Here is a 17,204-nt window from a genome sequence, read left to right as displayed (position 1 = left end):
CAGTGACTTCCTGCGCTAACCCACTCATGCACGTAGACTGGCCTTTATGAAATAGGAACAAACCATAGTAGAAGAGTATTCAAGTACGACAGTGCACCATCACAACATCAGATTTACCCAAGCGATCCTGCCGTATTGTTTACAATACATCGTCGTTTGAATTTTTTACCACTTGGGTCATTGAAATACAGTATTGCAACTAGTTAAGTGCTGCCTGACAGAGGATAGCATCGTACAGAAGCACATAAATCGCTAATGCTGTTTGTTAATATATAATGAAGCAAAAAAATATGAAATTCATGCCAAAAATTACGGCATATGTCCCGGGATTGAGAAAGATAAAATATTTCATGGCCCCATAGTAAGACGTAACGGACCCATGTTAATCGCATTAGCATCCTTGCAGAAGTAAAGTGTTCTATTCAGCGCTAAACAAATGAAAATCAAGGACAAGATAGAAAGGATTGCATCCACTTGAAAGATCACTTTGGGTTACCAAATAGACTTAATAGAAAATAACTTCATGTAATCAACAAACGTTGAGCTAAATGACTAATTTTTGTTCTTTAAGCAACCAGCGGGAGCAATCATTTTGATAGAATGATTGCAGCTAGAAGACTAGATCAATCCGTTAGCCAATGAATTAGGCCCACTCCTTGATTGTCAGATGTATAGTTAGCTATTATAGTGGACAATTGGTTCCTCCCTACAGACCCATGACTCAAACTATGACCCATGGCTGGCTATGAAAAATAAGATCAGCAGCCGACATATTTTCGAATAGTAGCTGGATATAAGAACGGCATATTGATAGCACAAAAATGAAATTAATGAACCAATAGTATTCAAACGGTAAAAAAAACTACGGAATCGAGCAAGTATGTATTTCGCAAAATTTGGAGCACTTGAGTAGCATTTGCAAAAATTCATTTGAACACTATGAAAACACCGCTAATTATTATTTCCCAGCACTTTTCCCAAATAACCTCCGTATATTAGGATTATCAAAAAGTGTTACAAGTTTACAACAGTACATGTGGTAACAGTAAAATGAAGAAAAGATAAACACCAAAGTAAAACATGATCAATCATCAAATACCAAATGTAAAACATAAAAATAATTAAATTTCCGAGATGATTTTTATACCCCTATTCTTCAATGTACTGTAATTACTAGGAAATGGCTTAAATCAGTTCTACAGAGAGTTTTCCAGTCCTCAATTATCCTGTTAAGGAAGGAAAAATATTTGTACACGAGTCCTTTGTGATCTACATATCTCATTTTGAATTGGTGATTATTCCTAACAATGTAAATGGAGCTTTAAATTTTATTTTAAAGTTCTCCCCTGCTTTTACATGGATATTCTTTCTCAGGGACAATCTATGCTCTCATTTGAAAATTTATTTTGGTGATTGTAATATTTTTTCTTATTTTCAAGGTACTTCATATAATCCTGTATTATTTTGCACTTAATAACAGCACCGTTAGTCTTGATAATGACGGTATAGACGTCGAAACTAGTTGACAGCTAACAATAAAAAGTTTGTGGGACAGTACTAGGTTTTTCTTCACCATGAACATTTCATCGTTCCACCAAATAACGCCCAAATCAGTTGATTTTATTAATAACGTTAAGTAGTTGCTTATTCGACAAATTAACTTGGTTCAAATATCTAAATTAAACTTTCGTTTTAATGGCTAATGTAAATAATGTTAGGTCTAATAATAATAATAAACTATAATTTCTGATTAATATAAGTTCTGTGAGTAGGAATGCTTGGTGCTCACTCAAACAAATTTCACTTCTTGCGAGGGTGTAATAACTACTGCTTCGCCATCTAGATTCTTCGACATAAATTTCGAATTGAAAGAATAAAGTCTTATCGTAAACCAATCAATTATCATCTAATGCTTTATTGATGTCTTTAAGAGTGAAAATGTAGATCGATAAGATAGCACCGTGGATAAAAACGTGCAGTAATAGAGTAGCTGATTGCAAAATACGTACAAGGAAATTTGTACGTTTATTTATACATTTGATAAGAACACATTTTGAAATCAGTGGACATCTTAACCAACAATCAAAGATAGAGAAATCATGCAGACTTTGTTGAGTGTATCAAAGTGAACGAGGTTCTGAAAATTCTTATCACCCCTCTCGAGTTTACTCCTTTGGAAGAATAAAAGACTTCATTCCTTCAGTTTCTTTATCGGTTTTAAAAAACTTTTAGTCCCCAAAACGTACGTTCACTAGATCAGCTAATAAGGATATGTGATTGTAAGGACGTCATATCTCTCTAACATATCAATTTGCATATTAATGATTTAACCATTCTATGAGTCAATAGAAATGTATGATGCTCTCTCAAACGAATTCCATTTCTTACGTGGGCTAGTGTAAAGACTACTGCTACTACTTGCAGTTTCTTCAATATAAAAGCAGGATTGAGAGAATTCAGTGGCTAGCAAAAGAAACAATAGTCAAGTAACACTTATCAATTTTGCTGAATCAAAATTTTAAATATATAAATTCGTAACCAACGCGAAAAATTTTGTTATAAAATGTAAATAATAACTTGTAATAAAAAAAGACAGAGTAATTTTTCACATCTAGAAATTGTTAAGGAAAGTGCGTTCCGGCGCTGCTAATTTTGCCATGACGTCATCGATATCAATACTCACGACGCGAAGTTTGTATTTTCAATGATATCTCATATTTCCTTTTGAAAGAGATAAATTAGAAGAGGTTAGATGTTAGATGAGATAGATTAGGATAACTATACACATGGATTCTTATTGAAGTATCCATGTGTATAGTTATCCAACAAACCTGCCTGATAAAAATAAAATGTATCAAAGGAATAAAGTACTTGATGAAACAACTCGTTTCGTGCGCAGTCACGCTCACGAGCGAAAAGTTATTTTATGCACGCCAAAGATGAAATCCGCCATGAAAAAATATATACCTTCGCCGGGATTCGAACCCGGATCTACCGATTGACGGTCAGGTATGATAATCTGTCTTTTCACAGCGTGCTTCCTACTCCATGTAATCATCAGCTAAGAGCTGTAAGGTGATTAAATTGAGAAATGAAGTAGAAATTGGTTTTCCTTTCGAAAATAAGCTCTCTCATCAATTTCGCTAAAAGCGTTTTGTTAATTATACTATCAACAGTCAAGCCGTCTGACCGGCAATCGGGGGATCAGGGTTAAAATTCCGGCTCTGCCAAATATTTTTTTCTTGGAAAATGTCATCCTTGTCGTGTACAATAAAGGAATGTATTTTTAAAAACTTTTTTATATGATAAAATTATTAAAAAATAATCTGACGTTTTTATTCGTTTTAAAAATGTCCATGGGAAAAAACGTTACATTTTCCAGCAATAATCCCAATGGGTTGATACCAATAGGGGCTCGGGTTGGTGTGGTGGCTTCCTACCTCGTGGACTCGAGTTCAAATCCCGATAGTGACAGAGAATTTTCATAGACTGCCCGATCCCTGATTGAACATTGTGTGGAGGACACTTCAAGCGCAACACTCAGTCCGTCAGATGGGACGTTAAGCCGTGGTCCCCTTGTCGCCTTTCGATCAGGGCAGACTAATGCCGGCGCCGGGTTTCTCTCCACCCTTCCTTACCTACCTTTCCCTCAAGGCGCAAATGACCTATGCTGTCGGTCGCCTCCTGCAAATGCCATACCATACGAGCCCATTACATGTAGCGAATCATTAAAGGGAATCAAAATCTCACTTCTGTTGCGAGAGTTGTCACCCCCGTTAGCGATCGCTTGGGACTGTAACAGGAACAGGTCCAAAATGGCGATAAGAGCTTGTCGCTCGGTGCCACTCCCAAAAGTATGAAATCTGCGATCCAAAGTGGACCCACGGTTGGATATTTAAGTCTTCACCTCATGCGTGAGGGGGGACAGGATATCGCGACACACGCACCCGACGGCAGAGACACCAGCTCGACCTCAAAAGCGTCCGAAGCGCGTGCGTTTGTCGAAGCTCTTTCTTTTATCGACGGTCTTTTGTTTTCGCGTCGCGCACCAAACGAATACGGGGTTGTTATAAGCGTGCTTCCTTCTCTATCCGCTCATCGGCAAAGTGTTGTGAGGTGAATCAATTGAGATATGAAGCAGATATTGGGTTTCCTTCAGAAAATATTTTTCCCTGACCATCAGTGAAGCTCTCGCATTTTGCATTTAACACCCAAATTTCATAATACTACGGCGCAAACATCAATCACAACATTAGTTTTTCACGTATTTAACTGTTTGAAAACGGAAATCCATGGGAAAAGAGCGACTATAACTTCTGAGTTATTCAAAATGGCGATAAGAGCTTGTCGCTCTTATCGCCATTTTGAATAAGAGTACCTGATGATGCTGTAAGCGAAACCGGTAGTACGAATAAATTTAAAATTGTGGAAATTGCTCCTGCTTCTTCATTCTGAGTCATTCCTTCTACGTCAATTTAAGAATACTGGGAATACCCACGATGATATCTTTATGGAGTCAAGCGCGATGCACAAATTGTGCAAAAAATCCACAGAGGAAAAATCGTTCGTCTTGACCAGGAATTCCGCCAAAAAAATTTGTTGTTTATACAGACAAAAATTTTCTCACGAAGAAATCAAGGGTATAGGTCTTCGCAATGTGGTGCTACAGAGAAAAAATGAGGATCAAATGGGTCGACCGAGTAAGTAATTTGGAAGTCCCAAGAAGATTAAGAGAAAAGAGAAGCCTCATGAAAACCTTGATAAGAAGATGGAATAACCCGATAGGCCAAATCTTGAGACATGATAGTCTGAAGAAGGCAATCGTCGATGGACAAGTTGATGGGAAGATCGGATAAGGAAGAACTCCAATGAAAGATATGGAACAGGCAAAGAAGAATGTGAAAGAGAAGAAAAAGGTAGGTGTGAAAAGAATAGCTGATGGGATAATCGAGCGGAGAGCTATGTCAAACCAATCTAAGTACTGTTGACCTGTGATGATGACAAACTACAAATGATAAACAGCGTTTTTTAGAGTATAATCGAAGCCATTTGCTACCGCATGGAGCAATTAGATATTCATAGGCTTGCGTTATATTCCCACTATATGTATTTCTATTCAGGGAGCCAGGACGCAGCGCCAGATCTTTTCAGACAAGTTCAGACAAGTACATTTAAAACCACCTATGTCCTGTATATCCAAGGGGAGCTCGAACCCACGACCTTCGGTGTGACAGGCGAAGACTGCATCCGAGACCTAACTCGCTGAACAACCAATCTTTCTTTGAGTTTTCATTGCAGTGAATTTAAGCTGCAGATTAGCAAGCAAGACGAATAACGGCGAATTTCATCCCCCGTTTGCTGACTCCTGATCAAAATGCGGCACGTGTTGCCGCTTGCCGCGACTTGATTTTTGGTAAAAAAAATTGCATGACGCTGCTTTCTCTCCCACTCTACTCATTAGATCCCGCAACTTGTGATTTCCTTTTGTTCCCATATGCCAATTTTCATTAATATTGCTCAATACGAAGTTACTAAAATTAGAGGTCAAAAATCACACACGACCTTTAGGACAGTCTGTATAGTTTCCTTCAGTGGCATAAATATTGAGGGGGATGAGGGGGATAGACCCCCCCACCAAAGCCTCAGAGAATTAAAAATTATGAAATAAATTACTTGGTTGTATTCCACACTTTATTTTAAATAGCACGACCCGGGTTTCAGCATCTTGTGCTATCATCAGGTGGAATAACCCGATAGGCCACATATTGAGACATGATGGCCTGATGAAGACAATCATCGAGGGACAATTGGATGGCAAGAAAGGAAAAGGAAGACCTCGAACAAAATATATGGGACAGGTAAAGAAGGAGACCTGATGATAGCACGAGATGCTGAAACCCGGGTCGTGCTATTTAAAATAAAGCGTGGAATAGAACCAAGTAATTTATTTTTTTTATTTTATGATGAAGCAGTTCCACAAAGTAATGCCTGAGACCGTGTCTTATATTAAAAATAAAAATTATATTAAAAACTATTGTCTAGTGTTAGAACGTAGGTTTCCGCGGCGATGGTTTGATCTCTGCATTTCTTCCGGGTTTCCTTCCGCGTCAGCTGGTTTGTGGACAACACCTTCGACCTGAAGACGCTGGCAGGATAGCCAGCGAAACTGTTGTCTACAAACCAGCTGACGCGGAAGGAAACCCGGAAGAAATGCAGAGATCAAACTATTGTCTAGTTTTGACATATAGTTCAAAGCAATCTAAAATTAAAAGAAAAATACTTTCCACCTTCACATTAATTTAATACTGTACCACCTATGTCTCGACGTCGTATGTCAATATCTGGTGATGGTGCAATATTAAATTAATTTGAAATTATAAAGTTTTTTGAATCTTATTATGTCAAGTCTATTCTATGAAGTCACGCCCGAAATTATAAATTATATCGAAGCAATCTATTACATTTCATGGTTTATCAGCTTTAATTACAATCTCGATCGAATCAACGAATTATGGTCCATGATATAATTACAATATTGACCAATTGCATACTTTTTTTTACTTTTAGTAAATTTTAACATAACCTTTTAACGAAACCCAAATTTTAAGCGACGAAATTAAGTAAAATGTATTTTCAAGCATGTCATTTTTCCAAAATTTTCCCAAACTGGGGGGGGGGGGTTGGGGGTGGGAGGTCGCCCTTCCCCATCCCCTATCATCCCCCCCAAAGCATATTCCTAGTTACGCCACTGGCCTCCTTGGTACCATCAAGTAAATCCGCAAACGTTGAAAGGTGTCTCTCTTCATGTCATTTCGCGCTCCGTGGTCTCCTCGATACTCTCCGTTCATTGATGCCCGCGTCGCGAGTGGCGCGATCGTGGGTGGGGAGGAGTATTGGGGAGGGGCAGGCGCCTGTTCTCGATGGAGAGGTCGGGGAGGAGGGGAGTGACGACACGCAACGAAGCGCCCATTCAGTCTCCCCGCGATTGTTCTTCCATTTATAATTTCCAACGCCCCACTCACTCACTAAAGCCTCATTCACATTACGAATGTTCCAGCGATTGTCGAACTATCGTGCATTCACACGACGATGGTTAAAACCTGTGCTGCTCTCTAGTGCTGACATCTAAAGTGAACGCGAAATTGACGGTTAGCAATGCTGTTGAGGTATGCAGGGACAAGATATTACTGTGTTCAACGTATATTTACCGAATAATTTTTCTTCCGCCCATATTCTTCCTTCGTAAGACAAATCCATGAAAAAAATAGAGCTTTACGAGCTCTTCGTCTTTCTCTTGTCGCTTCCTTTTCCGGTCTCCCAGCGCCTAACCATCGTAAAGTGACAACGTTCGGAATTACGTGAACTATTGTCAGGACATGCATTCACACGGCTAGTTCGGCCAACTATCGTTATAACGATCGCTCGGACAATCGTAATGTGAACGAGGCATAACACTCTGCTGAACATCGATTTACACACGGGCCCACACAAATGAAGGCGAAGAATTTATTTTAAAAAATTGAAAAATAAAATATGATTGTAACAGTTTCGAAATGAGAATACGCATAAAAATGAATAATTTCTTTTATAATAATAATTTTTATAATATCACTTCTTAATTCCCTTCCTCCGAGCGTTGATACGTTTTCTTTATGCCCGAACGTATTCACAAACTTGTGTCTATATTACCTTTCGGATTATATCAATAGTATCACTTTCTATACATTTACTAGCATTCTTCTGGTTCTCTTTACATTTATGAACTTGTTAACTGCATTTTTATGCATTTGATTCTCGTTATATTTTATGTATTTGCATGTTATTAACAACTGTAAATAGGCAATATTGCCGTGTGTGGACGTATTAAAAAAATAAAAAAATAATTTTTCTGAATACTATTATAAGTTGAAGGAATAAAAACTTCTACTACTGCAGGTGATCGGTATTTTTAATAGGGTGGGGTATTTTTTTAAAGTCCATAAGTAGTTACCTCGCTTTGGTGTATTATTTTTGCCGGCTGGTTGTGTCCATTTAGATAGTCTTTACAAGATAGAGCAGAGCAGCCTTAAATTATATGTTCTATGGAATCGCGGGCTATCCCATATTTTCTAAATTTGTGTGCAATTACTATTTTCGAGATATTGTTTCATAATGATGAGTATTTTATAATAATAATAATAATAATAATTATTATTATTATTATAATAATAATAATAATAATTATTATTATTATTATTATTATTATTATTACCGAGGATTCTCCGATTCTCCTCTCTGTTATTACGTATGCCATCTCCCAATTATGCAGACGCGTCGCGATGGCACGCTTTTCAGATAAGCTCAGCCATAAAGCTTACGCACACTGGAAAATCTCAAACTCTAATTCTATCCTCACCTATCAGACTGGCCTTCGCACACAGAAAAGCGATCAATTGACTTCATACATCAATGGAATCGCTTTAGCCGCTCGTCGAAGGAGCCACAGTGTCGGACGTTGTTTGCTAACCTTCGCTCATATCGCCATTCCATGCGTCGACTTTAATTATTTTTTTTTCGGATTACGATTCCCATTGGAGATGACACAGTTTTTTTAGTCGCGAACACGCTATCATTCAGTAGGGAGGGCAGACGAGGACTGTTTCAATGAAGGTTTGACACGTGTCCGACGGATCTCCCGATAAGCCTTGCGCACATACGAATCGAGTAAATGACAGTTGGAAAGAGGCCAGATTCATCCAGCCAGTGATTGCCTCTTACCAAGCGGTCTCCGGCCAAAATTCAAAGCAATCTATAATGAAAAGAAAAATACTTTCCACCTTCACATTAATTTAATACTGCACGACCTATGTCTCGACGTCGTATGTCATTATCTGGTGATGGTACAATATTGTATTAATTTGAAATTATAAAGTTTTTTGAATCTCATTATGTCAAGTCTATTCTATGAAGTCACGCCCGAAGTTATAAATTATATCGAAGCAATCTATTAAATTTAAAGGTTTATCAGCTTTAATTACAATCTCGATCGAATCAACGAATTATGATCCATGATATAATTACAATATTGACCAATTGCATACGTTTTTTTACTTTTAATCTTTCGTAAAGGATGCAGATTAAGAGATTCAGTTTTAGGATTTATAAAGAAAAGATTTTTTAACGTCCACTTAGACTTTTAATTGAGCACAATGAGTTTCAGTGCTAAGTATTACTACGACACTGATAATGACACAGTACTGCGTCTAATTTACCGACAACGAGTATTCTCAAGGATATTTTTCCAAGCAGTTCTTACGTTTAAAACGTAGTGACGCAGTACTGCGTTATTATTAGTATACACTCAGTGTTCCTCTGATGACGCGCGTTGAAACGCGTTAAACTCGAATAAAAGTCCAAATGGATATGGCTTAATATTTTCTTTATTGATTCTCGTTAAATACTCCACATCTGACACCGTTGAACCTATTTATCAGTTTTAATTACAAGCGCGATTAAATCAACGAATTTGGGGCCGTGATTTATTTACAATATTGGCAAATCGCTTACGTTTTTTTAATTTCAAATCTTGATGCAGACAAGAGATTGAGATCTACAAGGAAAAGGTGCCTAATTTACCAGCAACAAGTCTTCTTAAGGATAATTTTCCATGCAGTTGTTGCATTCAAAACTGTGTAACAATTGATTTTTATCTACCGATCGTTTAATAATTTCATTTATCTATATCGCGCATGATAGATTCACTCTCAATGTTGGTAGATATTTTTCTTATTTTTATTTAAGCCACTTTATTTTCCCGTTTCAGTCCTGAACGTCAGGCTCAATCGAGAAAGAAAGTTATGGCTACATGGTAAAGTAATGAAAAGTGAATGAGTTCAATTATTTGTTGATAGTAAATACCGGGCGTTAATGGACGTCGGCAGCAGCAGAGTAGTGAAGACTGGAAGCATTCGAAATGTGGCGCTACCGAAGAATGATGAAGATAAAATGGTTTGACCGTGTAAGTAACGAGAAAGTGCTAAGAAGAGTGGGAGAAAACAGAAGTCTTCTAATAACCTTAAAGAGAAGACGGGACAACTAAGTTGCCCACATTATGAGACATGATGATCTGCTGAAAATAATCATAGGAGGACAGGTGGAAGGGAAGAAGGGCAAGGGACGGCCCTGAATGAGTTACATAGGACAGGTTATAAAGGATGTAAAAGAGAAGAAATACGTCGCTATGAAAAGGCTAGCGGATAGGAGAGAGGAATGGAGAGCTGCGTCAAACCAATCTTTGGATCGTTGACTAATGATGATGATGAGTACCTACATATAGAGTATTGAAGTAAAAGCTTGAAGAAAAAATATGAAATTGATTGCCTCTATATAGAAAGAGGCAAAGATCTCTTAGAAAAAGAACAAATACTTGCAAATTTTAATATCTAAGGCGTAAATAACTGTTACTGCTATCATAAAATTTTTATCTCCCAATCCCTATATCAACCGTATTCTTAACAAAGTTTCACTGCAAATGTATACATAAATTACAAATATGCATTAAATTAACGTCCTGAACGATAATATTGCAACGGAATGTGTGAATGATTTTTTTCATGACTATAGAGATTTATGCTCCAGCAGAGCTGTTATATCGCATTTAGCCCGTTTATGCCGCAACAAAATTATGATCAAACGGTTTGATATTTTTATGACGTCCACCGGCCCTGTAGCACTGTTATAAGACCAATTCTATGATACCAAATTCTCAGAAACGTCACTATTGTTTTGTTTTGTTATTAACCAGCAAATTAATCTACTGTTATTGCCCTTACACACTCACCGAAATTGGACGCCCGGTAAAACATCCCATGGTGAACAGTGGGAGGGCGTGGACGCTTGCACACATACCGACCACGCACCGACACCGGTAAAATGCCGGTAAGCTGCCGCCCATTGCCACTGTGGATCACCGGCGCCGGCACAACGACCAAGCAACTGATCGTTTGACCCACAAATACTATACACAACTCTATGGTTTGACCGGTAAAAATCGTGTGTGTGTGCAAGCAGCGCTTGAGTGGTAAAATATTGACCAGTATTTTACCGGCCGTCTAAAAACGGTGTGATTGCAAGGGTCCTAAGTCATTTTTGCACAGAGTAAGATCTAAATAATGATAGACTCAATGAGAAATGCTTTTTTGACACTTATTTATGCCTTTGAAAAAAACAGTCAAAATGTCAATGTGCTCAAGTTGTGTTTTTTTTGCATGGCGACAGAGGCTGTGCTGACCCACTTTTAGAAGGATAAGACCAAGTCAACAACATCAATTCCTTATCTCTGTGTCAATGAATGTATTCTCACTCATTCGGGACCTTAGCAGAATCCAAAATTTTGAGGGAATATTTCTTGAATGAGTCTTTCTATAAACACAGTCCTCGGTAGTATAGTGGTCAGTATCCCCGCCTGTCACGCGGGAGACCGGGGTTCGATTCCCCGCCGGGGAGTATTTTTTAAATTCATAACAGGCCATTTTTCTGTAAGAAACAAAAATTTTGTAATACCCCGTTCTGTATGTACGTAATTATTTTATACTTATAATTATATTTTAGGCTAACACCGGCAAATAAATGTGAAGCACTCCATAAATTTTGTAGAAAATAATAATTACCGAATTTAATTATTACTCTTTTCGTCCCACCAAAAAGATAAACGATTGAATTATATTTTTAGGATGTCCATCAGTCCAGTATTACTGTTTTCAGATCAATATACTTGGATCGGGAGGTTCATTCTTAAGAAGACGCATCACTCACGCTAAACCAGTCGTGTTTTATCTAATTTCGTGATGCGTGCATTATTCAAAAATGCTAACTATCATTTCAAACTTTTCGGGTACATAGAGCGAACCATTTTCAATATTAACGTGTATCACAAATTAAAAGAAATAAATGTAAGGTTTAACTGAGATAAAATATTAAAATGGGAAAATTTACAAGGGAAAAATACACACGATACACATAAATTACATATAATAAACATAAAATTGCATAAAGTACACTAATTATATTCACATTTGAAACATAGAGCATGGAATTGAGTATCTCAGTACCAGCTCCAGTGACGTTGCCAGGAATTCCGTTCGGAGGGGGGGGCTCAACTTAGAACCCGACAGGGCGAAAAGTTGAAGCCGATCCCCCAGAGGAAAGTTCATGGCGAAACAAAACCCTCTACTGTTTCACAAACTTTTTATTATTAGCTGGCAACTTGTTTCGATGTCTATTATCAAGACTAAGCGGTTGGTTAGTCTTGATAATGACGGTATAGACATCGAAACTAGTTGACAGCTAATAATAAAATGTTTGTCATCTCCCACCATGGTGCTGCTTCGCCTTCTTATTTTTCTAACCAGCTTTTATCCAAATTGCGTTCACACACGCATAAACTACCGCCAACCATTGTCGGAAAACGGTGGTTAATGGTAACTTACGTTCACACCTCGTTTTGTAACCACGGTCGAGCCTACCGCCGTAAAAAGAGCGTAGTGTGAACGGGGCATAACCGGTGGAATGGTACCATGCGGGTATACAGGCCTTCCCTTTCAGGTGGCATCAAGCTCTAGCATCGGATGGAGATAACGTTGAAAAATAGTTTTGCGTGGCTAAAAGATTGAGGATAAACATGGTACATTTGAATGCTGCATAAAACTACCCTGGCTTCAGAAAATAAATGAGTGGGTGAGAAGGCAAGGGGTACAAGTGATTTCTTTTTTCTGCGTAGTGTTAGGTACAGAAATTAGGTATAGAAAACAAACGAGACCAATTAGATGTTTAGTAGTGCATTTGATTTTCCACTCTACGTCAGCTATGAACAGAGACTCACTCGTAACCCTTGGCAACCAATTTTTTGTGTATTTCTTCTAACAATTAACTTTACTTCACTCTGTTGAGAAAAAAATCACTCGTACCCCTTGGATTCTCAACCCCTCAAATGTGTTGCATTACCGATTAAACTCCCCTCGTAGTACGCTGAAGTGGAAGGTGTTTGACTCCACGTATTCTACGTAGCCCAATCGCATAACGTCCTCGTTGTCTTTCGGCGACGTAAAGCTCTTCCCGCGGGAGATTCTTCAGTCAGCCATTATATGTGTCACTATTGTACTATCAATCGGCATGTTACCAAATTGGCATTTAAAGAAACAAGTCACATTTACACCAATAAAGCGTTAAATCGCGAAGCGTAGAGAAAGACTTCTCTTATAACTACTCCCGATCTCACAGTCCTCGGTAGTATAGTGGTCAGTATCCCCGCCTGTCACGCGGGAGACCGGGGTTCGATTCCCCGCCGGGGAGAAATTTTTTATTGAATTTTGCATTGAATTTTTTTCTGCTGGACCCAACGGCAATTTTGATGGGTTTATTAAAGTCGACGCTGGCTCGTTGATGGACACGTAAGTACCAATTTTACGGAGAAAAAATTGTTCTAATTAGAGCTATTGACTCAAATTCATGTTGGTAAACTTACATTTATATCAAATTCATAACTTTTACATCATCTGCATACTCCTCCGCAAGCCGCCTAAAAAGCGTGTGGCTACGGCTGTTTGGACAATAGCCGTCTATATCTAAAAATAAAATGCTCAAACAATATTACGGCTAGCATTTATTCGAGTACTTCATGGTTCGAGGAAAAAAGAAATTCTAAGAAAAAGAAATCTATCAGTTCGGAAAAATGTATCTAAATTTATCGCTTCTGTAGGACCTGAAAATATAGTGGGGCTCTAAGATGATATCTCCTTGTCGCTTTTAAAGATATCTACTCTCAATTGTTCAACTAATCTAAGCCTAGCGCGCAGCCTCCGAGTCTCCAGCGGCCCCCATCCTTATTCGCTTAACATCTCGGTAACGCTGTCTGTACGCCCGTAGCAGTTTTTAACGAACCGCGCTGCTTTCCTTAGTATTTTATTACCGATATAAACATACGAAAAATGTTGACTGCGTGCTAGATCATATATGTCGACTGGGTAAAAAAACTAATACATTTCTTATGTTCCAATAACCTTTATCATTTGTTATTACGCCGATGTAAAGGGCAAATAGTGCCGTTTTCGCGGCGATGTAATTAATGAATAAATGATGACAGAAGCAAAAATTATACCTCTCGCCGTACTACCCTAACGAGCCATCAGCAACTGAATGCTTAAATTGAAGTTACATCACATTTTGCCGATGAAAGTGGCGCTACAGTTTGCCCAAATTTTAGGATTTTAACACTGAGTATAGTGACGAATTGAAGCGGTCATTTTATTTTTCATATCACTTTGTACCATCCACTTCTTCTATACCATTTTTTTAATCAAGCCATTCACAGAAATCCGATCATCAACTAAAAAAAATCAGAATCACCCCACAGCCAAATTGAATACGGTACGTGGTACATGTAATATTTTGATTCATTACGGAGAATCACGTAAATTCTATGAGATGAGTGATGATTTGAAAAATATGAAATCTATTGGGGAAGTTTAAATGAATGATTGCTAAGAGCATAAATAATGCTGCAAAGGATACGTAAAAACGCTAGTGATATATTATAAAGCCACCTGCTGATAAGCCAAGTGTGGCTCACAATCAGCAAGACCATAATGCTAAATATAAATAATGTGCATTTCATATCAAACCGCTAGATAAAAAAAAGTTATTATGCTATGCAATGTATTTCAATGTCACAAACTTTTTTCAAATCATAGATTTTCTGCATCAACCCCTTTCACTTCAATTTATTTTCTTAATATCGTGCTCCCATCCTCAATTATTTTTTCTATGGTTCTTTTTAAATGGAATGTAGGTAATGAAATAATATTGTTTAGCTTATAATCAACGTTGAACAGTGAAGTAAAAAGAGAAAAAGTTGACGAGCCAACCCTCCTCACGTAAGAACATCGAGAACACAGATATCGCTACTAGTATGAAATCATTTTATTTATTCCAGTTCATCATATTTCTACACGTACATAATTTACCTTGCGAGCTACCTCAAGGGTACATGGAAATATGAGTTCTTTCTTTGAGATCACATGGCATGAAAATGAGATTTCATGAAATATGAGTTCTTTATGAACATGAAGGATTATTTTAACATGGTTCATGTTACATAAAATATTTACATTGTTCCCATAAATATTGCTACAATTTTGAAAATCTGATGACAAGCTACACATTTCAATGCGCGAATCGTCATCGGAAGATCACGATGAGCTAGAATCATCATGTCAGCGAAAAGGGTTAAATAAATATGAGTAAAACGAGACATTGCGATGTTTACACAGAATTTACCTTAAAACAACGCGTTTTGCTCTTGCAAATAACACTACCAAAAGCATATATATGCCTTGGAGTTCTTCCTTACAAAAGTAAGACGGAGGATGGGGTTTGGGGATTCGAAAGTGGGAATATTGAATGTTGTGGGAGAAAGGGTCCTTTTTTAAGGGGCAGCGTTTAGGCAAGGTTGTGTGTAAAGGCTCAGTAGAAAAAAAAAAAAAAAACTTTTGGATTCCAACGATTTTTGTGGTTAAAGAGGAATCCTAGGTGGCGGCGGGGATAAGGCCTCGCCTATCATACCAAAGGTCGCGGGTTCGAGTTCCGCCTGGATGAGTTGTTCTTTCCAGAACATGGGTGTGTGTGATCGTGTGTTGATTGTTTAAACTCCCGATGTAAAGACTATATTGTGCTGTTTTCGGTTGTAATTGAGATAAATAAAAAGATAAAATTAAATAAATACATAAAAATAAAAGGCTGCAAAACTAAGGTACAACCTAAATAATGTACGATGAAAAGTAGCTAACCATGTATGTACTTCTATTTGCATCGGTGAAATCTGGCTCATCACCGATCGATTGTATTCGCTGTCTTTTACCACCCACTCGTATTGATTTTATGATTGATCATTCACCGTCTTGGCAACTGCATGTTTAGCACCCGCGGTGCATCTCAAAGACCCCTCCGTGCACCGGCCAACGGATGGAAGCGCATTTCCGTTCCCGCCTCGGCAATTTCAACTCGCAGCACATCCGTGAAATTGACTAGGATGAAACAATGCCTGAGTTAATCCACTCGAACCTTGAGTTCCGACGTTCGATGGGAAGTCTGAGAGACCTGCGCAAGGATATCACGTACCCTCGCCGAGTAGGTGCGGCAAGGAAAGAAAGCCTACGGCGGGATGTATGCCATTCAAACAATGTCCACATGAATGAGGTGAAACTCACAGGGAACAGGATATAAGAAATCATAGGCGAATGCAAAGACTATGCGCTTGGGTATTGTATGGTATTTGGAGGAGGCAATGGATAGCTGACGCCATTTTCGCCATGAGGAATGGGTGGAGAGAAACCCAGCGTCTGCAGTAGCGCGCTCTTACGACCATTTTACACGGAGCACGTACTTGCACAATCTCAGTATGTAGGAACGAAGGCGCAGGCAAGATTGCGTCGTGTAAAGCTTTGCTTGAACACATGCGGGAATGACTTTAAAAATATATGACAACTGTTTTCTGCGTAGGGGATTCGATCACAAAACCTCCACCAAAATAGTCACACGTTTACTCCATTAGTCCACTGCAATTGCTTGCAATGGAGGTATTAGAATATGCACATTACGAACCAACAGTGAAAACCGGGGAAAGTACGCAGTAAATGCACACGAAATAATCATAAAAGCCGAAATAAATTGAAACGGAATGCGTGGACGTGAGATGGCAAAATAGCCCATGTTCTAATTTCATTCATGCATCCGCGCAATACCACGCCATTTTAGAAATTAATACAGTTCTAACCTGCGCAACTCCGTACACCGTGTAAAACGGCCCTTAGCGAAAGGCGCCAAGGATACCGCGATTCAACGGTGTCACGAAGAAAGCGCGCAACCAAAAAAAATAGCAATATGCGAATAAAGAGCACAGTCACACACCCTGGGACCTGAAGCAGCATGGGAGCGGAGTGAATTTTCATTGTTGCTCCGAGGTTGTACCGCTTCGCTCCGGCCGGAGCGGAAGCGAATATTTCACCAAATGCTAACTATTTGGTGAAAAATTCGGTCACGATATTTGTTACGTTAAAATAAACTATCGTAAACGAACACAGTAAACTTTTTTTCTATCATTATGGGAAACCTTCGTGAGAATATGCCTCGAATAACTTTTTCCAGGAAAAAATTATTATTAATCACCACGG

General features: G+C 38.4%; 2 non-coding genes across 2 annotated transcripts; both read left to right on the top strand.

The window, feature by feature from the left end:
- The first annotated feature begins 11,412 nt into the window (after positions 1–11,412).
- On the top strand, positions 11,413–11,484 carry Trnad-guc. Its single transcript has one exon. It is a non-coding gene; the product is annotated as a tRNA-Asp (tRNA).
- A 1,773-nt stretch (positions 11,485–13,257) lies between these two features.
- On the top strand, positions 13,258–13,329 carry Trnad-guc. The gene has a single exon. It is a non-coding gene; the product is annotated as a tRNA-Asp (tRNA).
- The last annotated feature ends 3,875 nt before the right edge of the window (positions 13,330–17,204 follow it).

Source organism: Ischnura elegans, chromosome 8, assembly GCF_921293095.1.
Source record: "Ischnura elegans chromosome 8, ioIscEleg1.1, whole genome shotgun sequence".
Lineage (NCBI taxonomy): Eukaryota > Metazoa > Arthropoda > Insecta > Odonata > Coenagrionidae > Ischnura > Ischnura elegans.
This window is presented reverse-complemented; position numbering and strand designations above follow the sequence as displayed.